The sequence below is a fragment of the Triticum aestivum genome, chromosome 3D (assembly GCF_018294505.1).
Source record: "Triticum aestivum cultivar Chinese Spring chromosome 3D, IWGSC CS RefSeq v2.1, whole genome shotgun sequence".
NCBI lineage: Eukaryota > Viridiplantae > Streptophyta > Magnoliopsida > Poales > Poaceae > Triticum > Triticum aestivum.
The window spans coordinates 342,411,088-342,438,363 of NC_057802.1; the positions used below are offsets into that span (position 1 = coordinate 342,411,088).

General features: G+C 45.5%; 1 long non-coding RNA gene across 2 annotated transcripts; it reads right to left on the reverse strand.

The window, feature by feature from the left end:
• Nucleotides 1-24,164: 24,164 nt before the first annotated feature.
• On the reverse strand, nucleotides 24,165-27,248 carry LOC123078775 (uncharacterized). Of its 2 annotated transcripts, none has more exons than XR_006437676.1 (2): nucleotides 26,957-27,248; nucleotides 24,165-26,709 (listed from the first exon to the last, which is right to left on the reverse strand). It is a non-coding gene; the product is annotated as an uncharacterized lncRNA (long non-coding RNA). The 2 variants fall into 2 exon arrangements; XR_006437675.1 differs by having other exon boundaries at nucleotides 26,794-27,248.
• Between the last annotated feature and the right edge of the window lie 28 nt (nucleotides 27,249-27,276).

A 27,276-nucleotide genomic window follows, 5' to 3' on the forward strand; every position in this document is an offset into this window, starting at 1 on the left:
CCGTTGGATGGACATCGTACGGTCACTTGAGCTAGAATCGTTCATATTGACTAAGTTGACGAAGCCCTCCGTCCCCGTCAACTTAGTAGTTCCACAAGTCAGCCTCCCGCCAAGGTGGGTCCCAGCTAGCAGGGGGAGTATTCATTTTTTTTCTACGTAATAAGGAGGCACTTCCGGTGGGTCCGAGCTGACAGCGGGGGGAACGTTTTTTCACAAAATACGATGGCCCGTCCGGTGGGTCCCAGCAGTCAAGGGGGAAATGTTTTTTTGCAAAATACGGTGGCCCGTCCGGTGGGTCCCTGCTGTCACATGGAGGAATCATTATTTTCCGCGTAATAAGGAGGCACTTCCTTGCTGCGGCCGTGGACCCAACTGTCAGCCTCTCCACGTACAGTACACTTCTGATGGAAGTCGTTCCTTAACCACGTTGACCACGTCGTGTTCCGTTGCATGCATGCGTCCATGGGCGTGGTGCGTCCCCACTGTCAGCCTCTCACGTACAGTCATCTTCTGATGACTCTCGGTTGTTGACAACGTTAACCACACCGTGCCGAGCGCACCAAGGCCGGTGGACGACGGCAAGGCCCCAGACTGGAACGACCCGGAGATGGGTAAGACGGGGCAGTGGAGTCACAAATGGAGAGGAGTGGGAAACTCGACTGGTTCGGGTGCGCGGCAGCACAGCCGCAATGCCGCCCACGGGAGACAGGAGCAAGAACAGAGGTTGAAGAAGGAGCACGGCTGTTGGATTAACATCCAACGGTCTAGCTGCTAGAATCATTTGTTGATTAAGTTGACAAAGCCCTGCGTACACGTCCGCTTAGTAGGCCCACAAGTCAGCCACCAAATCTGACGGGTCCCAACTGTCAACGGGAGGAATAATTTTTTTCGCATAACAAGGAGGCACTTCCTTCCGTGCGGAGATACAGCCGGTGGGTCCCAGCTGTCAGGTGGAGGAAACATTTTTTCAGCTTAATAAGGAGGAACTTTCCATGCGTGCGACCATGGACCTCGTGGGTCCCAGCCGTCAGGCTCTCCACGTACAGTCCTCTTCCGATGAATCTTGTTTGTTGACCACGCCGCACCGAGCGCAGCGAGGCGGTGGACGACGGCGAGGCCCCGGACGGGAACGACTCGGAGATGGGAAGACATGGCAGTGGAGTCACAGATTGAGAGGAGGAGAAGGGTTATAACTGGTTCTGGTGCGGCGTGGGGCTGCAGTCGGTGGAGATAACAGGAGGTGTGGAGGGGTGGAGGGATAGCCTGGCCGGCGGTGGGGTAGCGCTTCGCAGCGATGTGTGCTAAGCAGAGCTGCTAGCCGCCGGAGGCCGGACCAGGCGGACCCGGCGACGCTGGAGGTAGAAGACGAGAGATTGAAGGTGCATGCCGGCCGTTGGATATAAATCCAATGGCTGTGGATGTCATAATCATTTGTTGACCAAGTTGACAGCGCCCTGCGTAGGCTTCGACCTATTGGCCCACATGTCAGCCTGCAAAAATGTGGCATATATTTAACCCATGTTTTCTAGAATGTACAGTCCATTTGCTAGGCTGGGTGAACAAATAATTTCGCGTCAATGCGGCCCATTTATATTTTCTAAGAAATCCCAACCCATTTGCACTTCCTTCAAATACACGAATTAGCTGGGCTCGTTATATATATAATGTTATGTTAGAAGGAGCAATTAATATCAAAAAATAAACTGGAGAGGCACATTTTTTATATACATAATTAACAAATTAGCGAGTTATTGCTCAAAATAAAAATGAGCGCGTTATTATTACATTGGTCCTTAAAATCTTCGCAAGCTTTTGTACGCAATCACCAGGATTTTCCTTGCCTGTGAGTCAAAAACAACTAGGATTTTCCTTGCCAACTTCTGTTAAACATTTACTTTTATAAGTTAATAACACGTGGTATGTTTTTATAATGTATATATAACTCTCTATAAAATATACAATAATAGTAATAATATAAATATATATAATGTGGTTAAAAAAATACATTGGGCTGCCGATCTTTAAGAAAAAGCCCATAGGCTGGTATGGACCTCAAAAAATAAGTTGAAACCACTGTCACCGTATGTCATGGGCTACGCATGTTAAAATACAAAACCTAGGCCTAGCTGATACTTGTTTGCCCTCTGGAAAAAAATGATACCAGATACCCGAGCGAACTAGATTAAAGAGGGGGCCGGCGGCACGACTGAAGAAGCACATCAGGAGCGATTTTTTTCTTCAGTGGATGGCTCTCGATGGCGTTTTTTTTACTTGTCTCTGCACCATACAACTTGTATTTTTAGCCTCCCAGTCCGTGGTGGACCAGTAGCCCATTTGCTGGGCGGGCCAACCTACAGAAACCAGCACTCGATTTTTCATCAAGCCCCAAAAACAACGCAGTACTATGTTTGTTTTGAGGCCGAAAACATTACGGCAGGGGTTGAGCGGGGGAGGGGGCAAGACAGAGCAAAAATATTAAAAAGAGCTAATGCGCCGTTGCTACCCTAACAAAGCAGGTGCAATTCTTCTCGGGAAGAAGGTGTGCCGTTGACACCCACACGTCACATACCCCACAGTAGGCATACTAACAAGTTCACACACAAGTACAACAGAAAAGGTAAACATTCGTATCAAACTCAGGTTCACAGGACACGTTCATATTCATAGCCAACATTCACAATCAACAACTCAAAAGATTCATATATACAGAAGTTCAGCATGTCTATGCATCCAAATGATTGATAGATCACACAACAATATTCATAGATAATTCACAAAAAGATTTAGATATACACATGTTCAGTATGTTTATGCATCCAAATGATTGAGATCATAGCCAATATGATCCATGGACGAACTGGTAAATGGTGTTCAGTCGGAGGTACTTCTTGCTAAAATTAATGCTTGTACGAGTAAACTTTCGAGTACATAAGAGGCAGCACAGACAATCTGAACTTTGCTTGTAGGTTTATCCTCAAATAGTGGCCTCGTGCCGAGGGAGGTTTGAGCAACTTGGCCACTACTTTCATCCAACTAGTTTACTGGCTCATCTTGGTCCTGTAGCTCGCCAAAATTCTACATTGCAGACGAGAAAGGAGGCGGTTGAGAAAATGAACCACCCAAATTTTTTGTGCAGTTCAACTGAAATGGAGCATCCCTGGCGTGCAGACTGATTAAGTGCCAGATGAATATACGTGTCAACCAACTTGTCTGGAATCTTTAGACTCCATGCCATACAGTTCGCTACCATATCTATCGATAACCAAAAGGCACAAGTTGGGACCAAAGACTGGACTACGTTTTTCTAGGCTATGCGCCAAGCAATATTTTTAGTGTTCACTCTCCTAATACTTGGAGTTTGACAACTGGTTGACGCCGGTTGATACTCGAATGAATATAGGCACTTCTTGTCAACATTGATGCTTGTCTGAGTGAATTTTGGAGTACATAGCAGCAGCATAACTATCTGTCCATCTGATCTTTTTGTGCAGTTCTACTGAAATCACCCAATGCAATGATTTGCCTGCGAGTTCAGGCTCCAAGTTACTCCTTTATAAAATCGGCAAACAGTAGCACAATACCAAATTACCAATACATGACAAGCACAATAATCAGGATAAAGACCAGTACCAACCTGTGTGAGGTAGCATATCAATTACTATTTCCTTTGACTGGAAGCCGAGATAAGCGAAGCGACTGACAGCAAAGGAAGAAAGCAGGCCCAGATTAGCGACTGACAGGAAAGGACGGAAGCTGTCGAGGCAATGAAGCACCCAAAGTTTTTGTGCAGTTCCACCAAAATCGAGCATCCCTGTTGGCACATATATTGAGAGAGTGAGATTACTGTAATAGTGGGACTAGTTGATGAAACATACACTAACAAATAGAAGCACCCTCATTATCTTAATGGGTAAAGTTAGCAACATAGTAGTCTTGCTTAAAGAGAGGTATTAGTTTATTTAATCAGTGCCAATTAGCTCAACACTCAAAGCATTGCCATGTATCATAGGTTGCAAAACTTTAACGTGCAAAGATAAAGGAGTTTCTCATGACAGTAGCACGATACAAATAGAGATGACAGCAAACTAATATGGATGAAGGCCTTAGGCCCGTACCAACCTGAGGAAAAAAGCTTATTCATGTAGTCCCATAAGAGATGATAAAGCACTCACTGGAATCACTCAATAGTATATATTTTTGTGCACTTCAAATGTATGGTTGAAATCACTCTTGTTTACCAGTGCTGAGATTATATCGAAAGATTATCAAGAACTTCCAGCAGAGTTAAAGCACTGGCTGGGATACAGTTCATTGTATTGTCTTGTGTAGTTCCACTAAAATGTATGATTGGCACAACATGATCCCTGTTTGCACAAGTAGGAACAAGGTGAAACCTTCATTAGCTTAGTGAGAAAGGATAGAAAGACATTAGCATATTACTCTAACAGTAGCATCAAATTCATGATGGACAATACGCAAAACATTGCCTCATTGAACCAATGGCAATAAATTGACATGCAAAACAATAGCACTATTATGTCATGACACTAATAATATTCCCTCCCTGCTCCACCACATGATTCACCTCCATAGACAAACATACACACGTACATGATTCAGCATAGGGTGCTACTAAAGATTTGTTTAACTCCGACAGGAAAATTAGGCAGCAATAAATTAGTGGTACTTAAGTACTCCTAATTAATTAAGTGAGATAGCAGAAGTGGAAGGGCTCCCTGGAGGATCGTCTCACATGTAAGGTAGTCGTTGCCGGAGCCCTTGAATGGCCTCGACTGAGGCCTCTGGCTTCAGCAAGATCGCCTTGGCACTGTTTATTCTTCTTCTTCTTCCTCTTCATGCTCTGTTTCTCATTCTCCTCACCAGTTGGTGAAACCAAGTACATGATTGGCCTTCTATTTCAGAATTGGTTTTGTCAGTGAGGGAGTACAAGTGTACTAGTAAAAAATAGCATTATTTTCTCATGGCAGTCGCAAAATAGAGATGAACACATGCATTAAATATCATTCTTACCTAAAGGAAGGTTATGGTGCCAATATGGATGATGAGGATTGGAACACAGATCTCCCTTTGTGCAGTTCCACCGAAATGAACCAACTGTTCCATTCTGACATTCCAGTTAAACAACACAAAAGTCACTTCTTTTAAGAAGAGTTTTGTCCAGTGAACCAAAAGGTCACAACAAGAACCAGGTGAAATGGATATCTCCGTTTGCACAAAAAGCTACAGAGGAAACAGTCAGAGTCTCAAACAATTACAGGCAAAAACATTTGGCTAAACTTGTCATGGCTTATAACAGTGGCATGGCTTCATTTTTACCAGGGGCATTAGATTAAGAACAGCTAAATATTTGGTATAAGGGCATGGGACAGTGGGTGCACCAGCAGTCCAGCACCATGTACCTAAACAGGGGCATAAAGTGGTGATTCATAGTTTGTTGCCCCAAGAAACATATCTGGGTTGGTCCCATTTTTTTCACTCTAGTCACCTACTCCTATGTGTGGATAGCAAATCTAGTCCTGGTCATACCACTGTGTACAGCGTTACCCCTATATTTCCCTTTTTGACCAAGAGACCGGTTGGATGACCAGTCTGTACTACTTTCACCCCCTTTCATTCATGTTTGTACCGAGTCCGATGTACATACTAAATTCCCCAACCCCCACTTTATTTCTTGTTTGAACCAAGTACAAGATTCGACTCCATGAAGTAGCTTTACCTCTAACAATAGAAAAAAAGGTGACATTGGACCATCCGATCGAAAGGGGCTGAGAGGTAGAAAATGATGCACATGCAACGACGTAGCGAGCTGGGGAAGTAGAGCTAAGGCGGTTTCGAAGGAAGATACCTGAAGGTCGTCGGGATGTGGATAGGTGGGCGGCGGGAGGCCGGATCCGCCCACACTAGGGCAATGACGAAGGGATCGGAGGACCTCCCGCACCGGCGCTCGGCCAGAGATAACGGTGCGGCCGGCAGTGGGTCTCCTCCCTTGCTATCGACGACGGCCTAAGCGCTACCCCTCCTCCCCTTCACCGGCGGAGGGGGATACGTTCGGATCTGTAACCAGCGGTGAGGATAGAAAGACAGTGTTTTTTGAAGGGAGAAAGACAGTGTTACCACCCCTATCTTGTTTAGATCTGGAGAGGATGAGAGTGTGTGAATAGAGCAACCCTAGCAAGCAAGCGCGGAGGCTCCGGCCTATATATACGTAGTGGGGTAGTTTTCCTTTTTCACTCCATCAAAACAATCGTTTAAAATTGTGTACTACGTGCCAGGTCGCCGTTTTTTTAGTTGTTGATTGTTTTTTGAGATAGCTACCCGCTTGTTCCAAGTGGTGTTACGGTGTGCCAGCTCGCACATTGTATCGTTCAAGTCTGGTACAAGTCCCTCCATTAAATGAACAACCACCCCCTCGTAAAAATTGTGAACAAGCCCACGGCTAAAATTATCAGAAACGTGGGTTGCCCCAACATGCATTATTATTTATATTTTCTACTCCCTCCGTTCCTAAATATAAGTCTTTTTTATTAGCCACACCTAAGACAAGAATTTTTTATTAGCAGTGAACCACATATGTCATAGACACAAAAAGTGTGGCAAGATTCCCTTAGGCAAGCCAAAGTGTGTCTAAAAATTTGGGCAACTCAAGTTAGGCAAGTGTGGCAAGTGTGGGAAAAATAATGTGGCAACATAAGACAAACATAGTCACAATCCAAACAGCCCCGTATTTTTTTGTGACATGCATGAAAATTTGGTTAGTTAAATTTATAGTCAAAATTTGGCAAGGTGCATCAAATCAACACATGCAAGTATCAAAAGGGAAGTCACGGCATGCATGCATGCATGCGTTGTACTCCCTCTGTTTCCAAGTATACGTCTTTTTAGAGCTTGCAACAAGTGACTACATACGAAGCAAAATATGTCTACATACATCCGTATGTTGTAGTCCATTTGAAATGTGTAAAAAGACTTATATCGAGTGCAGTGCTTTGATGTGTCGCGTCCACTCGTACAAGACCGAGAAGTTTGATTACTACAATGCCCTCTCCCTCGTGGACTGAGCTCCGGTGCCTTAACTGCACCTGCCTTTGGCTGCATGACAGGTGGGCCAACCACCTGTTGGGCCCACCTGTCATAGACGCAAAGGCAGGAGCAATAAGTCAATGAAGCTGCGTCCTCGCGCATGAGCGTGGTGGCTGGCAGGACTAGTAGGAGCTTTCGCTACACGCTATCCCTCCCGCACGAGGTGGACGGATATGCAGCAGTGGATTCGATACTGTAGAAGTAGGAGTAACATCATTGTTCGTCTTCTTGAAGAGGCGAAGAGCCAAGCGCAACCCGAACGTGGCAGTTGCGAACGCTCACGTGGTGCGGTGCCTTGGAGCAAGCATATAGCCAGGCTCTTGCATGAGACAAAATTGCTATTTGAGCCCACTATTGTAGTACTAGTACTTGCTAGTATAGCCCTGTAAACCGGAAAGGAGTATTTGCCTTTCTAGAGGTTTCAACAAGTGACTAGACTACACCGCGTCCAGTACTCCCTCCCTTCCGGTTTATAGGGCTCAAATATCAAATCTCATCAACCAAGGCATTTTTCGTACTTTACAAAACTACCCTAATTAAACTCATGCATTAATTACGTAGTTCTCTCGTTTTCCTCTCCGCCTTGGTCGCGGTGCACAATATTGAGCACTCCTATATGACTAGCCGCTCTACATGCGGGACATCAAAGCATGCGGGCCCGCGTGCCATCCACCAAATCACAGCGAGGTGCTATAGTCGAAACTCACCGGTCACCCCGGTGTGTCCGTCATGACCCGTCATATCAGAAAACCCACACCTTTACCAGCAGTGGTAAAGTGGCCTCGAAGTTGGACTGGATGAAGCAACCATCATTTCACTGGAACGCTCGTTGAAGCCCTTTCTCCCCTTTCTTGAAGAAAACCTCACTCCAGGCTACTCACTTCTGCCATTTTTCTTCTGTACCGACGAAGGAAAGGTGGGCGAATCAGTGATGCTGCTATATTTTCATTCCAAGAATCTTCTTTTTGCGAAGCACCGACCGATTCTCACAACCTATTCTTTTCCCGTTTTCATTGCGATTGTGGTTTCCTTTCGATTGCTTTTTATTTGTCAGTTCATTGATGGATCCTGGAGCACTAGGCAAAGAGTTACCGGCGGACAACCCACTGGAGACAGCGATCTCCAGGAAGCGAGCACCGACCAACGAGTTGACCATGTTGGCGGGCCAACCCATGGAGACGAAGAACTCCAAGAAACAAGCACTGGCCAAAGAGTTGACGACGTTGGCGGACGAACTCCTCAAAGAAAGTTGGAAGAACAGCAAGGGCCCCACCATGCCTACCCCAGAAACTCTGATGGCCACCTATGCGAGGCTCAAGGCCGAGTTTGAGGAGATAGTCGCTGTTGAGAAGCAGTATTCCCCTAGCAAGGTGATGGCCCCCATCGAGGACGAGGAGATGGCCCCCGGAGGGATGGGATCCCCCAGTGAGCCGCACAGGTAAAAAATAATGGCTTATTACCATAGTTGTGGTTTTTGATTATTTGCAATGTGCTTGCTAATATGTTAGGGTTGTGCAGGTGCCGGTGGACGTCCTTGATGATTCCGATGTCGCGGCCCGTCCTGTGGACAACGCCCCAGAGATCGTTTTCGATGTCGCGGTCCGTCCTGTTGGCATCGCCCCGGAGATCGATTCCGATGCCGCTATCCATCCTGTTGACATCGCCTCAGGGATCGATTCCGGCGTCGCAGTCAGTCATGTGGACATCGCCCCAGAGATTGATTCCCATGCCGCTGTCCGTGCTGTGGTCATTGCCCGAGAGATCGATGACAAGAAATAGTTGGTCGCGCTAATCCTTCAGGGTAGTTTGCATTGCCATGTGTTTAATTACCAGAACGATGCGTGTTATCAAACCATCTTAGGGCTAGTGCACTGTCTTGTGTGGGCGGTACTTGCTACTTTTGTTATGGAAACAGATGTATCCTCACCAGCTTTTGATGTAATATATGGCATGCTTAGATGTAAGTTTGAACTATTTATCATATCAGCAGGGCTTGTTTGATGATTCTTGGTGTTACTAGGCTAGCTACTGTGCGAGCTATAGTACTTGCAAAACACTCACCGAAGAGAAACATTGGGGCTGATGAGCTCGTGGTACGCTTATACTTATCCTTCGTCGACCGGCCAATAGCCCAAGCTCCTAAAATTGTAGGCTTAGTCGACATGGATACATTCAGGCCTCATTTGGTTCATAGGGTAGGAAAACCATAGCAAAAGTACAGAGACGTACAACAGAAAATCATAGCAGTACAGAGACGTACTCCCTCCGTTCCAAAATAGATGACCTATAGGCGGGCTAGTTTGACCTAGTGGTTTTTTTTAGGATGGCCTAGTGGGTTTCAGTGATATGACGTGGTACAGTGCCGTCCAGTCTTCGCGTGTGGTAGCAGTATTGCGGGTACAGTAAGTTTTCTTGAAGAAGCGGAATTCAACGAAGTCATGATGTGTAACGCCCCGAGACCGACGCTTCAGAAGACTTCCATATTTTTGTGATCGCTGTGTGTTTCTTTTGCTTGCTCTATTTATTTTTGCTTTGCATCATGTCATCATGCCATCATGTCATTAATTTTCAAAAAAACTCAACCAAGTAAATTGCATGGATCTTCGATCCATTTAAATCGAGGGAAATGCACATGGTGATTTCTCTTTATAACATATATCCTCCCAATATTATTAGGGAGATATATTAAAATATTCCATTAATTGGAGTTCACCATAACACACTTGCAAATATCCCAATGCCTTTGTTATCTTAATTCTTGGTCTCCAACCTCACCATATATTTTTTTTCATCATATTCCGGAGCTCCACCAAAAATCCGAACATTTTTGGATTTTCCCAACCCTCACTTCCTATTCAAATCATTTGAATTTATATTTTTCAATCTGGCCTTTTCTATTTTCTCGGAACAAGCACATTTTTATGAGCCCGGGAAAATTGTCCGCATGCGCAAATTCTTTCTCTAACCCTCTCTTTCTTTTCCTTTTCTCTAATTCTTTTCTGCCACAGAAATAAGAGAGTATGAGAAATAAGTGAGAGAGAAGAGAGAGACCCCCAGCCCCCCAGCCGGCCATCTAGGCCCATCCGCAGCCAGCTCCTCCATGGCCCAAGGCCCAGCTCGCCCCAACTCTTAACCCTAGCGAGCATCTCCCCTCTCCCTCTCGTTCCCTCTGCCCGCCGCCACACACACACGCACGCATCAAGCCAGAGCCTCCTGCTCGATCCCCATCTCTCCCTCCTCTCGCTCTCTTCCTCGTGCCGATCCCATGGCCCCGACGACCGCTCCTTCCTCTCCTCGGCGTCCGCCCCCGCTCAAACATCTCCGCCGGAGCACGCCCGCAGAGCTCCGTCGCGCCCTCTCGTCGGCCCTCCTCCGCGCCGTTGCCTCGCCAGGACGCCGCGCCTGGCCTCCCGCGCCGCCACTGGAGGCCAACTCCGGCGCCTCCTGCCTCGCGTCTCCTTCTGCTCCCTTCTCCGTCGCGACGCCTCCCCTTCTCCTGCTCCTACACCGCCCTGCTGCCGGCCAAGTCCCGGCCTCCGACGACAGCATCAGCCCCGAGCTGCCGCGCCTCCATGCCGTCATCCGCATCCCCAGTCTCCTCGCCGGTGGCATGCAGTTCCAGCAGACCCCGCGCGCCCTCTCCTTCCCTTCCTGCCTCGCCCTCGGTGCTTCGTCCCCGCGCCCGACGCTGTCCCGTCTCCTCGCGCCGGCCCCGCCACCGAGTCTCGCCGCTGGAGCTCGCCTTCGTTCCAACTCCGGCCGGATCAGGTCCCGTCGGATCCGCCGCTGTCGCTCATCCATGGCGCCATGGCCTCTGCCCTTTTGGCCGAACGACGTTACCGCCGGCGTGCTCTGCCAGGATCGGGTGGATCTCGTCTTCTCCTGCGGTGCTGCCGCCCCGCCATGTTCCCGGAGCCGCGGTGCCCTGCATTGCGCCAAGTCCCGCGGCCGTCGCCCTGCATCGCGCCCCGTTACTGTTGACTTCCTCAAGTTCAGGACCAAGACCCGAGACCCATGTATGATTATGCAAGGAACGGTGGAGTTACACGAGCTACAAGTACCGCGACGACCCCGGGGACTGGACTCTGTCAAGTTCCTCTATGAAATGCGTACCACTACTTCCACAACATGTCGTGTACGACTACCGTCGCTTGGATTCGACAATACAACGTGTACCACTACCGTCGCCAAGTTCGACTACCGCACGGTTAGGCCAAGTTCATCTACGGCCCGTGTACCTCTACTTCCTTCGACGAACTGGATTCGTTTTGAAATTGCACATTTCAAAGGTATAACCCTGAGGCGACGCTCGTGAACGAATGCATGTGTTGTATGAGTTGCTCGTGTGTGCACCGTGTCCGAGAGAGGTCTTTTGCACGTTCCTCGATTGCCATGCCGCCGTACCATGGGAACCCGGAATCAGGGAGCACCCCACCGTCCTTGCATGACACGCTCACGCCCACTTCTTTTGCACCGGTATCTCCATGAGCTTCCGGAACCGATATGTTGTCGTGGCATCATTTTCGGATTCGTTGCCGTGGCACCCCTTTCTTCCACCATGGTGACAAATGCTTCTTAACATGCTCATGTCAACATTTTCATAAAAATTGCATATGTCATTCGCATCATGATAACAACATTTAAAATGTCTAAAATTGATGTTTGCATTAAAATTGTTAAATGACATGAGGATTTTTCGGAATTATTGTTTGTTGTTCCGGCCTCATTTAATCTTGCCTAAATAGTTAGTTTACTTATGCTTCACCCCTTGCCATGTTTAATAACATTTAATATTGTTGGGTACATAAATGAGGGAGAAATAAATAATTAATGTGGTTTTTCGTCAATATGCAACTCGTTGCATATTGAGCTCCACTTAATTTGTAGTGTTGTTTGTTGCACTTTGCCATGCCATGCTCATTAAATCGGACATGCATCATACTTGTTTGCGCATCATGCCATGTGTATGTGGTGGTTGTTTACTATGTTGTTTGTTTCTTTCCGGGTTGCTTCTCTCGTTAGCTTCGGTTTCTTTCCGGAGTTGTGAGGATTCGTTCGACTCCGTCTGTTTGTCTTCTTCATGGACTTGTTCTTCTTCCTAGCGGGATCTCAGGCAAGATGACCATACCCTCGAAATCACTTCTATCTTTGCTTGCTAGTTGTTCGCTCTATCGCTATGTTGCGCTACCTACCACTTGTTATCATGCCTCCCTTATTGCCATGTCAGCCTCTAACCTTTTTCACCCTTCCTAGCAAACCGTTGCTTGGCTATGTTACCGCTTTGCTCAGCCCCCTCTTATAGCGTTGCTAGTTGCAGGTGAAGATTAAGTTTGTTCCTTGTTGGAACATGGATTTTATGAACTTTGTTGGGATATCACAATATCTCTTATTTAATTAATGCATCTATATACTTGGTAAAGGGTGGAAGGCTCGACCTTATGCCTAGTGTTTTGTTCCGCTCTTGCTGCCCTAGTTTCTGTCATACCGGTGTTATGTTCCTTGATTTTTGCGTTCCTAACGCGGTTGGGTGATTTATGGGACCCCCTTGACAGTTCGCTTTGAATAAAACTCTTCCAGCAAGGCCCAACCTTGGTTTTACATTTGCCTCACCTAGCCTTTTTCCCTTGGGAGTCGCGCATCCCGAGGGTCACCTTTATTTTAACCCCCCCCCCCCCCGGGTCAGTGCTTCTCCAAGTGCTGGTCCAAACCGAGCGATGTCCGGCGCCCCCTGGGCAACCAGGGTCTATGCCAACCCGACGCCTGGCTCATCCGGTGTGCCCTGAGAACGAGATATGTGCAGCTCCTATCAGGATTTGTCGGCACATCCAGGCGGCTTTCCTGGTTTTGTTTTACCATCGTCGAAATGTCTTGTAACCGGGATTCCGAGACTGATCGGGTTTTCCCGGGAGAAGGAATATCCTTCGTTGACCGTGAGAGCTTATAATGGGCTAAGTTGGGACACCCCTGCAGGGTATTATCTTTCGAAAGCCGTGCCCGCGGTTATGTGGCAGATGAGAATTTGTTAATATCCGGTTGTAGAGAACTTGACACTCGACCTTATTTAAAACGCATCAACCGCGTGTGTAGCCGTGATGGTCTCTTCTCGGCGGAGTCCGGGAAGTGAACACGGTTTCTGGGTTATGTTTGACGTAAGTAGGAGTTCAGGATCACTTCTTGATCATTACTAGTTGACGACCGTTCCGTTGCTTCTCTTCTCGCTCTCATTTGCGTATGTTAGCCACCATATAAGCTTAGTGCTTGCTGCAGCTCCACCTCATTACCCCATCCTTTCCTATAAGCTTACATAGTCTTGATCTCGCGGGTGTGAGATTGCTGAGTCCTCGTGACTCACAGATACTTCCAAAACAGTTGCAGGTGCCGACGATGCCAGTTCAGGTGACGCAACTGAGCTCAAGTGGAATCTCGATGAAGATCTTGCTCGTTGTGTTGTTTCTTTTCATGTTGATCAGTAGTGGTGCCCAGTTGGGACGATCGGGGATCTAGCAGTTGGGTTGTCTTCTTTTCTTTTGGTTCCGTAGTCGGACCTATGTGTGTACTCTGATTGATGTATGATTTATTTATGTATTGTGTGAAGTGGCGATTGTAAGCCAACTCCTTATCCCATTCTTGTTCATTACATGGGATTGTGTGAAGATGACCCTTCTTGCGAAAAAACCACAATGCGGTTATGCCTCTAAGTCGTGCCTCGACACGTGGGAGATATAGCCGCATCGTGGGCGTTACAAGTTGGTATCAGAGCCATCCCCGACTTAGGAGCCCCTGCTTGATCGAATCGCTGGCGTTGTTGAGTCTAGAAAAAAATGTTTTGAGTCTTAGGATTATATATATCGGAGAGTAGGATTCTTTTTACTCCTCAGTCCCTTCGTCGCTCTGGTGAGGCCTCCTGACGTAGAAGTTTTGACTTTTCTCTCCTCAAATTTCACTAAATTTTTTTTAGGATCACGCGGGTATCTTGGAATCGTTCCGATGGTTTTGTGACGAGAACATTGTTCTTGGTGCCTCCTGACATTTAGGGGTTGTGGCAGTGTCCCAGGGAGTTGAGCTCCGAGGTGTTGTCGTCACAATTTTATCGTTGCAGTTCTGGAATACCTGAGTTTCGCCGACATCGAAAATCTCTTTTATGCAGTTGTTGGTGAGATCACCTCGACGCCACCCAGTACTGGGGCGGGAGTTCGGGAGTATTGCCATAACTCGTATAACGGACGCTTTTCGAAGGTTGAGGTAAACGATTTCCGAAGGTTTCTTGGTTATGTGTTGACGGATGGATACAGCTGGATCTAGGTATTGTTAATTTGGGTGATATATTTTGTGTCCCCTGTATCCCCAACACCTGATTGCATAACCAGAAAGTTTCGGGAGTTTATAAGTGGGAATTCAAGTAGCTCTTAGGGTATCTTTCCGACAGATGCATGATATGAGATTGGGGTTCGACGTCTAGTGGTCCGCCTTTCCACGGTTGGTTTTACAGTGGTCTCGTAGTGTCTTAAAGAGTCCTTGGCTATGCCGACTCGGGGACGCTTCGTATGTCATGTGCACTGCCTTGTACATGATGGTGCTGTACGATCGAGCCCGTGTGGGCCCCACCACGAAAACTTCAGACGAAATCTCTATCATATGTTTGTTCCGGCTTATTCTGCGAGCCAATCCTTTTTTGTTTTATTTGTGGTATTCGAGTTGCTTCGAAGTCAAATGTTGAATCCATACCTTCCCTAAACGGTGTTCTCATATTGCTATGTGAATACTAATCCTTCTTGATCATCGAGTTTGCCATCTTAATTCTATCTCCAACCGGTGCGTTTCTCTTCGAGATGATCCCATCATTCTCCCCATTTGGAATATCAATAATAAGTTTTCTCAACGTTGTTTGTTTCATCCGACCCAAGTTGCCTTTGTTTTCCCACCCTCCCACCCTTTTCTTCAAGGACTCAGATTTCTTAATCAAGTATCCTTTTTATTGATGCGAAGTCTCTTCATTCTTTTCAATCAATGTTCTTATCCGGTGATTCTCAGGAAGATACTAACGGAGCCTTAACTTCATCATTATTCGTTCTCTTTCTTCTCCAGTGGACTAAATTCAAGCTTTCGGTGTTGATCATATTCCCTTCCTCGTTTCAAGTGTTTTCCTATGTCGGTGCATCTCTCAATCATTCCCCGCGTGCTATTCAATTGTTCCGGAGTGCCGAAGATATCTCTGAAGATTCGTGTTTCCACTCCACATCAATTCTAACTATTTCGAGGTTGTTACCTCATTCAAGCCATTTAATTCAACCGGTGCAATCTCCATTTCAAGTAATCATTTCAATGGTGTATCTTCTGAGTGGGCCCTAACCCACAGGTCTTTTCCAGGATCTTACCTGACTCTTCTAATTCTTTTCGGAGTTATTCTCAAATTCATTGCAAAGTTTGACGTAAGAATGAATTATCATCAGTCATATGTCTTTCTCCAAGATCTTTCAAATTCTTTTCATTGTTGATTCAACCTTTCTATTCTTCATGGTTCCGAGTGCCTCAATAATTCATGGTGGTGTTTCTCATCATCATTCTCAACATTTGAAGACCGAAGAAGAGTTTCCCTTAAACCTTCTCTATTCTCTTCAAGATTCATGGTTCTAGCTTGATGCCATCCTCTCATAATTGTTTTCGATTGTGAGAATTCTTTTCACCCATCCGGAGCATTTCAGGAGTCTTTTCAGTTTGATTCTTCGGAGCCCATCATCTCAGAATTATTCATTCAAGCTTTCAGCTCTCGTTCTCCAAATCATACCGGTGCATCATTCAAGTATTACCTAAACAGCTCGGGATCTCTGTGTTCACTTGTTTCTAAATTCTCTCAAGTATCTTCGTTCACTTTCCAATTCTTACCGGTGTTACTTTATCTTTTCTTCGTTCATTTTCAATTCTTACGGTGGTTCGTTCAAGACTTCTCTTCCATGGTTATCATATCAATTCATTCGTTCTTTCCAATCCTACCGGCGGATAGTTGAAGAATTTTCTCAAGTTTGCGCTATATCTCTCTTAATCCTTTCTTCGGAAATAAGTAGTATGCCAAATCCGTTGCTTGTCATCAATTTAAATTGATGAAGGATACGCATAACGTAATTCTTATTCTTGTTTCATCCAAGTGTTTAATTCCTTCTTCCGGAGTTCGTTCATTATATCAAATTCTCGGTTCCAAGTTGTTCATCTTTTCTTTCCGGAGCTCCAAGTTATTTCAATTATATCATTTCAAAGCTTCATCTAATCATTGCAAGGCTTCTCCCGGAGTTCTTTTCAACTTTCCCTTTTGTTTGATCATTCTTTTATTATCGTAGTTCTTCATGGAGGGTCAACATGGTGCTTCGTCAAGGATTCTTTTCATTCTTCAATTGTTCTTCAAGATTTCTCTCGGAGTCAAGATCCGTCAAGCTATACTCTAAGATAAACATGGTGCTCAACACATGTTTGTTTTGAGGAGTTCAAGCATTCTTCATCTTGCATTCCGAAGTGCAATTCTTTCTCTCTTATCTTTTGAGGTGGTGTTATGTCATTCTTGATTATTTCCTTCATGTTTCATGATTCACAAGTTGTCAGGAATGAGATAATTAAATCCATCATTTTCTCTTCGTTCAAGAGATCTTTTCAACCAATCAATCTTTTTGTTGGAGTTATCTTGGGTTATATTTCACCTACAACCTTCCCTAAGGATTGTTGCTACTTGTGGTGTCTATCAATGATCCAAATTTTCTCCTAGCCTCTCGGCGAGAGAAGTTTTCATCTCTTCGTTGATCTCAAGCAATCATTTGTTTCCGTTGGTGGCAGAAGCTCACCTCATAATTTTGAGATGTTTGCCATAAGCCCACAACAAGCATGTTCTTTTCGTTGTTGGTTTTCCAACAACTCCGTTCAATCCTACTTCGTAAGGATGCTCCTTAAAATTCATTTATGGTAGGAGATGTTGGTTTCATTCTTCGTTCTATTCACTCCAACTATCTAACTTTCATGCATTGTTTCCGGAGGCTTTGTGATGTTGCTCTCTTCGACCAATCATCTTGTTTTGTCAAGATCATGTAATTTTTCCTTTCTTATCCGATTAGCCGGAGTGTCGTGTTTTCATTCGAGTTCTCTCATCTTATCAAGTTTTGTCTCCTTCCTCAATAGGAGGGCTGTCTGAAATCTTTCTTACCCCTTCTGCCATTCTTTCATTAGTTACGGAGGCAATGTGTTGTTAAATTCATCGAGTATCCTCTCATCTTGTCAAGATCATGTTCAATTCCTTCCATTTACAGTCAGAGTGCTGCCCAAATTATATCATTCTTATTCCTTCTTTATCTTGTTTTAATCGGAGTGTTGTGTCGATCATTCCTCTTTTAACCGGAGTCTCATCCAAGTGCTTTCATTTTGCCAAGTTCATATTCTATCTCTTCCATTTTTCCAACCGGAGTGTTTGTAATCTCGTTCATCTTCGTTGTATTCTTTTCTCAAAATTGTTTAACCTCTCAAGGTTCTTTGGTTTCACTCGTTTGTCAAAGAAGCAACTTTGTTTTACCTCTTCTCTTCCTCTCCCGTTTTTCTCCGGGGCCATCCTAGATCTCGGGACGAGATCCTCTTGTAGTGGTGGAGTGTTGTAACGCCCCGAGATCGACGCTTCAGAAGACTTCCATATTTTTGTGATCGATGTGTGTTTCTTTTGCTTGCTCTATTTATTTTTGCTTTGCATCATGTCATCATGCCATCATGTCATTAATTTTCAAAAAAACTCAACCAAGTAAATTGCATGGATCTTCGATCCATTTAAATCGAGGGAAATGCACATGGTGATTTCTCTTTATAACATATATCCTCCCAATATTATTAGGGAGATATATTAAAATATTCCATTAATTGGAGTTCACCATAACACACTTGCAAATATCCCAATGCCTTTGTTATCTTAATTCTTGGTCTCCAACCTCGCCATATATTTTTTTTCATCATATTCCGGAGCTCCACCAAAAATCCGAACATTTTTGGATTTTCCCAACCCTCACTTCCTATTCAAATCATTTGAATTTATATTTTTCAATCTGGCCTTTTCTATTTTCTCGGAACAAGCACATTTTTATGAGCCCGGGAAAATTGTCCGCATGCGCAAATTCTTTCTCTAACCCTCTCTTTCTTTTCCTTTTCTCTAATTCTTTTCTGCCACAGAAATAAGAGAGTATGAGAAATAAGTGAGAGAGAAGAGAGAGACCCCCAGCCCCCCAGCCGGCCATCTAGGCCCATCCGCAGCCAGCTCCTCCATGGCCCAAGGCCCAGCTCGCCCCAACTCTTAACCCTAGCGAGCATCTCCCCTCTCCCTCTCGTTCCCTCTGCCCGCCGCCACACACACACGCACGCATCGAGCCAGAGCCTCCTGCTCGATCCCCCATCTCTCCCTCCTCTCGCTCTCTTCCTCGTGCCGATCCCATGGCCCCGACGACCGCTCCTTCCTCTCCTCGGCGTCCGCCCCCGCTCAAACATCTCCGCCGGAGCACGCCCGCTGAGCTCCGTCGCGCCCCCTCGTCGGCCCTCCTCCGCGCCGTTGCCTCGCCAGGATGCCGCGCCTGGCCTCCCGCGCCGCCACTAGAGGCCAACTCCGGCGCCCCCTGCCTCGCTTCGCCCTCTGCTTCCTTCTCCGTCGCGACGCCTCCCCTTCTCCTGCTCCTACACCGCCCTGCTGCCGGCCAAGTCCCGGCCTCCGACGACAGCATCAGCCCCGAGCTGCCGCGCCTCCACGCCGTCATCCGCATCCCCAGTCTCCTCGCCGGTGGCATGCAGTTCCAGCAGACCCCGCGCGCCCTCTCCTTCCCTTCCTGCCTCGCCCTCGGTGCTTCGTCCCCGCGCCCGACGCTGTCCCGTCTCCTCGCGCCGGCCCCGCCACCGAGTCCCGCCGCTGGAGCTCGCCTTCGTCCCGACTCCGGCCGGATCAGGTCCCGTCGGATCCGCCGCTGTCGCTCATCCATGGCGCCATGGCCTCTGCCCTTTTGGCCGAACGACGTTGCCGCCGGCATGCTCCGCCAGGATCGGGTGGATCTCGTCTTCTCCTGCGGTTCTGCCGCCCCGCCATGTTCCCGGAGCCGCGGTGCCCTGCATCGCGCCAAGTCCCGCGGCCGTCGCCCCTGCATCGCGCCAAGTCCCTGCATCGCGCCCCGTTACTATTGACTTCCTCAAGTTCAGGACCAAGACCCGAGACCCATGTACGATTATGCAACGAATGGTGGAGTTACACGAGCTACAAGTACCGCGACGACCCCGGGGACTGGACTCTGTCAAGTTCCTCTATGAAATGTGTACCACTACTTCCACAACATGTCATGTACGACTACCGTCGCTCGGATTCGACAATACAACGTGTACCACTACCGTCGCCAAGTTCGACTACCGCACGGTTACGCCAAGTTCATCTACGGCCCGTGTACCTCTACTTCCTTCGACGAACTGGATTCGTTTTGAAATTGCATGTTTCAAAGGTATAACCCCGAGGCGACGCTCGTGAACGAATGCATGTGTTGTATGAGTTGCTCGTGTGTGCACCGTGTCCGAGAGAGGTCTTTTGCACGTTCCTCGATTGCCATGCCGCCGTACCGTGGGAACCCGGAATCCGGGAGCACCCCACCATCCTTGCATGACACGCTCACGCCCACTTCTTTTGCACCGGTATCTCCATGAGCTACCAGAACCGATATGTTGTCGTGGCATCATTTTCGGATTCGTTGCCGTGGCACCCCTTTCTTTCACCACGGTGACAAATGCTTCTTAACATGCTCATGTCAACATTTCATAAAAATTGCATAAAACTTGCATATGTCATTCGCATCATGATAACAACATTTAAAATGTCTAAAATTGATGTTTGCATTAAAATTGTTAAATGACATGAGGATTTTCCGGAATTATTGTTTGTTGTTCCGGCCTCATATAATCTTGCCTAAATAGTTAGTTTACTTATGCTTCACCCCTTGCCATGTTTAATAACATTTAATATTGTTGGGTACATAAATGAGGGAGAACTAAATAATTGATGTGGTGTTTCGTCAATATGCAGCTCGTTGCATATTGAGCTCCACTTAATTTGTAGTGTTGTTTGTTGCACTTTGCCATGCCATGCTCATTAAATCGGACATGCATCATACTTTGCGCATCATGCCATGTGTATGTGGTGGTTGTTTACTATGTTGTTTGTTTCTTTCCGGGTTGCTTCTCTCGTTAGCTTCGGTTTCTTTCCGGAGTTGTGAGGATTCGTTCGACTCCGTCTGTTTGTCTTCTTCATGGACTCGTTCTTCTTCCTAGCGGGATCTCAGGCAAGATGACCATACCCTCGAAATCACTTCTATCTTTGCTTGCTAGTTGTTCGCTCTATCGCTATGTTGTGCTACCTACCACTTGTTATCATGCCTCCCTTATTGCCATGTCAGCCTCTAACCTTTTTCACCCTTCCTAGCAAACCGTTGCTTGGCTATGTTACCGCTTTGCTCAGCCCCCTCTTATAGCGTTGCTAGTTGCAGGTGAAGATTAAGTTTGTTCCTTGTTGGAACATGGATTTTATGAACTTTGTTGGGATATCACAATATCTCTTATTTAATTAATGCATCTATATACTTGGTAAAGGGTGGAAGGCTCGACCTTATGCCTAGTGTTTTGTTCCGCTCTTGCCGCCCTAGTTTCCGTCATACCGGTGTTATGTTCCTTGATTTTTGCGTTCCTAACGCGGTTGGGTGATTTATGGGACCCCCTTGACAGTTCGCTTTGAATAAAACTCTTCCAGCAAGGCCCAACCTTGGTTTTACATTTGCCTCACCTAGCCTTTTTCCCTTGGGAGTCGCGCATCCCGAGGGTCACCTTTATTTTAACCCCCCCCCCCCCCTGGGCCAGTGCTTCTCCAAGTGCTGGTCCAAACCGAGCGATGTCCGGCGCCCTCTGGGCAACCAGGGTCTATGCCAACCCGACGTCTGGCTCATCCGGTGTGCCCTGAGAACGAGATATGTGCAGCTCCTATCGAGATTTGTCGGCACATCCGGGCAGATTTGCTGGTTTTGTTTTACCATCGTCGAAATGTCTTGTAACCGGGATTCCGAGACTGATCGGGTTTTCCCGGGAGAAGGAATATCCTTCGTTGACCGTGAGAGCTTATAATAGGCTAAGTTGGGACACCCCTACAGGGTATTATCTTTCGAAAGCCGTGCCCGCGGTTATGTGGCAGATGGGAATTTGTTAATATCCGGTTGTAGAGAACTTGACACTCGACCTTATTTAAAACGCATCAACCGCGTGTGTAGCCGTGATGGTCTCTTCTCGGCGGAGTCCGGGAAGTGAACACGGTTTCTGGGTTATGTTTGACGTAAGTAGGAGTTCAGGATCACTTATTGATCATTACTAGTTGACGACCGTTCCGTTGCTTCTCTTCTCGCTCTCATTTGCGTATGTTAGCCACCATATAAGCTTAGTGCTTGTTGCAGCTCCACCTCATTACCCCATCCTTTCCTATAAGCTTACATAGTCTTGATCTCGCGGGTGTGAGATTGCTGAGTCCTCGTGACTCACAGATACTTCCAAAACAGTTGCAGGTGCCGACGATGCCAGTGCAGGTGACGCAGCTGAGCTCAAGTGGGAGCTCGATGAAGATCTTGCTCGTTGTGTTGTTTCTTTTCATGTTGATCAGTAGTGGTGCCCAGTTGGGACGATCGGGGATCTAGCAGTTGGGTTGTCTTCTTTTCTTTTGGTTCCGTAGTCGGACCTATGTGTGTACTCTGATTGATGTATGATTTATTTATGTATTGTGTGAAGTGGCGATTGTAAGCCAACTCCTTATCCCATTCTTGTTCATTACATGGGATTGTGTGAAGATGACCCTTCTTGCGACAAAACCACAATGCGGTTATGCCTCTAAGTCGTGCCTCGACACGTGGGTGATATAGCCGCATCGTGGGCGTGACATGATGGTTCCTTCGTCCGACCAACTTACAGTGGGAAAGGTTGGGCCTGCGATACGACCGGGGTAGACCAGGATAATTTTTCAAAAAAAAATAGTATCACTGCTGATTTATATATATTTTTTATTTTTGATGAATGCTAGCGTTTCAACTCTTACGATGAAGAGTGCCAAACACGGCACGTGCTGGATGTCCCACACGTCAGCGAAAGGAGTGGGACATGAACAGCGTGGTAGAGCCCAGCGCAAAAAAACAGCGTGGTAGAGCGTCTCCACTTCTTCCACTTTTGGGTCGGAGACCACACGTAGTTGTACTAGTGGTATGAGCGATACAAAGTGCGGCCTGGAGAGAAAGACACGTCTAGTTGGAAGGTCTCGGGGCATACACGTAAACAAATATAAAAGCTAATATGTGCCTCCAACTAATATAATAGTAGTAGAGTACTTAGGCACGTACTCCATAACATCACCATACATTGCACGTACAACATTTAGTGGTACTCCCTCCGTTCCAAATTACTCGTCGTGGTTTTAGTTCCACGACGAGTAATTTGGAACGGAGGGAGTACGTAGTAAGAGACAAATGCCGCCCAAGAGTTCCCTTCTCGACCCACTTTTGGGTGTTTGGTAGAGTGTATAGAGGGTGCATGATTCCACACTAGTTAGCACAAATACACTAGAAGCATGCATGAAGAGGGGTGTTGAGTTGAGCATGCATGAAAAGGGAACAACTATGCTGAGACAAGAACGCAACCAAACACACCCTATATGCCACGCATGTTCATACCATTTGTGCCTTTCTACTTCACTTACTCCGGACTCCCCCATGGCCCACCTCACCTTATCACCATATATATTTCTTGGAGTCCATGCGCAGCGGGCGGGCGATCTCTTCTCCCTCCCCCGTCTCTCTCTTCTCAACCGACGCCCGCGGAGCGATTAGATTTCGGTTATCGACGGTTTTTTCAATTGCAGTCCCACATGTTAGTGAAAATGCGAGACAACGCGTGTCCCCTCTGGTGAGCGGCGTGCGAGCCGGACTGTCGGGGGTGCGACGCGTACGAGTCGTAAGTGTGCCGCCTTTTCCTTTTGAACTTGCAAAGCGTAACATTCTCGTGCGATCGATCATAGAAATCCAGAACAAAATGACGAGGGCGGTACTTTCCCGCGTGTTAGGCGGGCTAGTTTGAGTGATATGACGTGCTACAGTGCCGTCCACTTGCTCCATTTTTATGTAAGCAAGAGTCTACACTCTTACGTGGGAGGAGTGCGAAACACGGCGGATCTGATTTTGATCGAGGGAAAACTGTTCCCTGTGAAATAATAGAGCACTGTTAGCGATTATAGCATGATACTTAGGGCATCTCCAGCGCTGGCCCTCAAATTTACACCGGCATCTGTCTGAGGACACTGATGGATGCCATCCAATGCTGCCTGCATACCTTTCGACAACTATATGAACTAACTGGACAAAATTCGTGCAAACAAAACAAATTTCAAATTAACCAGATGAAATCTTCTATCTATTATATAATTAAGACAGAAGACAAATAAGCCATCATATGCGTCCACATATGCTAATATTATTTGCACCGTTTGATCAAGAAAATAATGGCTGAGATTTAAAAGATTTTACATAACATATTAACGTGTGCGTACCAATATTTTGAACTACCACGTTGTCACGTGTATACATGCTTATGCACGGAAAGACTTGCATCTGATCTAATTACGTTAGGCTAGAAAGGCTCATCATTTACTAAAAAAAGGCAAGCGAGTCATGACCATGTACGAGAAAAGGAGTCGGACTCGAGGTTACAGACATGTACGAGTCAGCAAAGGAGTCCAAGATTTATCAATTCCCACGTGAACTAAGCAAACCTTTATTTTCCTTTATCTAATTATTAAGCATCAAGGTATTATATATATATATATATATATATATATATATATATATATATATCCTCTTTTTAATCTGCAAATTATTTTTAACTTCCTTAACATCCAACATATTTCCAGAATTTTTTTGCCTCAGATAATCTACACAATACAGTCCATTCTTCAAGATACATTAGTAAAATTGTTAGATTATAGTCTCAGAAAACAAAAAGAGGTATGGTCACACGCTCATCCCTTCTGCTTATATCACATAGTCATCATTCAACAATAATTTTACAAGACGACATTCAACTCTTCGGTCTGACCCATGACGTACTTTCTCAATAGCTCTTTTATCAAGATGTTAGGATGATCGAACACACAAGACGACCGAAAAATCGAAGGCATAGAAGCAACTCTACCAAATTGTATCCAATATACGCCCGCGACGCCCAAACGCCATAAAGAAACGTCCAACAAACTGAAGACACGGCATCAACACCATCAACCTCAGGTAATATCCACATGCAATGCTTCACGTGTGTCAGCATTTGATCTCAGCTCAACCTTGCTTCTAATCTTCTATGTCAAAACTCTTCTAACCATGTTTTTCCATGCATACACACACTGCCATGACAGTAGTGTGAAAGCTACAAAAAGAGCAACACTATTGAACACATATTAATTTATAGTGCCATACCAGATAAACAATATTGATCTCCAGATGTTCTGTATGTGACACCCCCATTATAGTCTCTATATCTCCAAATGCACTTACATGTCTGCAGTGGCAAAACATTATTAAGAAAACTCTATATGTCACTAACAAAATAATTTTGTAGAGATGACAGTCCAACATACGTCAGCGCTAACAGCTCACCACACAAAAAGAAAGAAAGATCAAGCTTTAAACTCAAGGAGCACAAAGAGGACAAGGACTGCAGAGGGAAGAAGAAATACAAACATAGAGGCTCCTAAACAATTGAGAAAGGATAATGCTAAAGAAGATAAGAAATTGAAGCGTACAAGAAGCGAAAGCAACAAAATTAACATTAGAATCAATGTTGGAGACAGCAACAGAACCACAACCTCAACAAGTGCTAATAGAAAGACATGGAAATTCGGAAGGCCAACATACAAATGCTAATATTGCAAATCATTGCTATGGTGTGAAGAACGATTAAATTCAACAAAGGAACTAAGACACCCTCTTTTGGAATATGCTGCAAACAGGGAAAAATCAATCTGCCACCACTAAGAGACCCTCCACCATACCTCAGAAACCTCTTAAGAAGTGAAGGGCTGGATTATAAGGTCATACAACTCAATGTTTTCATTCACATCGATGGGAGGAGTTGTGGACAAGGAAATAAACACTCGCAAAGAACTTTCTCTTTTTCGTTTGCGTGGACAGAACTACCACCACATCGGAACTCTTTTACCTAAAGGTACAGACAAACCTTGGTTCACACAGCTGTACATCTATAATAATGTAAATAAGGTGGCAAACAGGATAAGTGCGTCAAGATGCAATGATAATAAATCAACAGTGGACCCCAACATCGTCAAAGAACTGCAAATAATGCTCGACGACAACAACATCCTTGCAAAAACAAAGTAGGAATATATTTGCCTAAGCAAGCATTCTGCCATGGACAACTGTATGTGGCATTATCGAGAGTGACAAACAAGGAAGGATTGAACACGCTGATCAATAACAAAGAGTGTCCAACTGAAGATGCCACAAAGAATATTGTTTATAAAGATATTCTAATTTACAATATAGTTCATCAAGTCAACAAAACTAGAATTTTGCATAGACAATGCATGTGCAATTACATAGAGTCGAAGACAACCTAACCATATATATAAATATGTCTGATCTTTCCACAAAATATTACTTTTTTGTTAATTAGTTATTTATTACCCCTGAATATTTTTATCTCTCTTCTAACATCATTTAAAAAAGTTGAAGCATGGATATTTTTACATAGCTACATACCTCCGTTTCAAAATATAAGCCTTTTTAGATATTTCAATACAGACTACATACGGATGTATATAGATGTATTTTAGAGTGTAGATTCACTCATTTTGCACCTTATGTATTCCGTACTGGAATCTCTAAAAAAACTTATATTTAGGAACAGAGGGAGTTTTAGAGTGTAGATTCACTCATTTTGCTTCTTATGTAGTCCTTATTGGAATCTCTAAAAAAACTTATATTTAGGAACGGAGGGAGTACTATATTTGATCATTCTAGAGAAAGTTCACAAAGAAATTCCACCTAAATAGCGATTACTAATATCTCTGCACTAACACTCTCATCACTCTCACGAATAGTCTCTAAAAAAAATAGACATCAACATAGCCTCCTCAACCAAATAAATGTATGTGTATTCACGTATATAAATGTTAACAAATACAGACAAGACAATGAACTATTGAAAGATTGTGTTATAGGTAGTAGACGAAACAATGAAGTATTGAACACCTTTTGCTATGCGGAACTTCACATAATTAATACGGATGTGTTGAAGAGACAAGCTAAATTGAAGAGACGATCTAAGTTGGGCAGAATGTCAACTATAAAAAAAAGAGTTAATTACCCAAAATAACGCAAGGTAAGCAAAAGGGCAGGGGGATATGAGCAACTCTGACATAAATTGAGGCAAATCTTCGCTCACTTGATCCTAAAAAAACTCCATGCGCATATTGGTCACCTCTCTGCATTTGCCCTTCCGGCTTCTGAGTAGTACCTCACCGGAGAACACTCTCTTCGTCTTGCGAGCATGAAAATTATGAGTAAGAAGAAACCATGCGAAGATAAAAAAATATATAGAGAAAGGTCAGTAGACCATAAGCACCTCCTTATCTCCACCAGAAAAAATCTCCACGAGCTGCAGGCAGGGGATAACAGGAGACCACAAGCCGATTTCTCATGAAGAATCCAAAATCCACACAATTGCTGGATCCTAGCAGACTAAGCATCTGGGAAGGAAGGGGAAGGAGGGGAAGAGGAGAGATTACCTGGAGGAGAGCTGCCGCTTAGGTTCAAGGGGCGCGAACTCCATGGCCATCCAATCGACGGCGGCGCGCGAGCAGCAGGCACGTGTAGTCGAGCTGGAGGACCGGCCGCCGCCGAGAGCCTGCAACGACGACACTCTGCCGCAAATCCTACTCACCACGTCCTTCTCACTTACTGGATCTAGCAACGATCTGTGGAAGAAAAAGAGAAAAACGAACGAGAATGGGAAATGGGTTCACGTCAAGAGAAAAGAATGAAAAAAAGGCATGAATGGTAGTAGTACAACCGTACAGATGCAAAATACTACAGTACTGTACTAGAT